Below are 341 nucleotides of genomic sequence, written 5' to 3' on the forward strand. Positions count from 1 at the left end.
CCTGCACCATGGGGGGTGGGCTGGGGCCAGACTGATTCTCCCCCAGATGGCCAGCACCCAGCAGCAGAATTCCCCTGTCCAGTGTTTGCAAAACCGAACCTGGTGCTGACACCCCCTCCCCATGTTTCTGCTTAAAACAAAGGTCACTGGGCAGAATTCACGCTAGTGACAAAGAGACCCAACGAGAGAAGACATTTGAAGGACATTAACACATCAGTCTGGGGTTGGCCGGGCCCGAATTCGAACATGTGGAAAGGTAACCTGAGCCCCCCAAACTGTCATGGGTTTTCTGAATCCCCGTCACCTGGAAGTCCTGACTCAGAAGGAAACAGCGAAGTTTA

Source organism: Pteropus vampyrus, unplaced genomic scaffold (assembly GCF_000151845.1).
Source record: "Pteropus vampyrus isolate Shadow unplaced genomic scaffold, Pvam_2.0 Scaffold346, whole genome shotgun sequence".
NCBI lineage: Eukaryota > Metazoa > Chordata > Mammalia > Chiroptera > Pteropodidae > Pteropus > Pteropus vampyrus.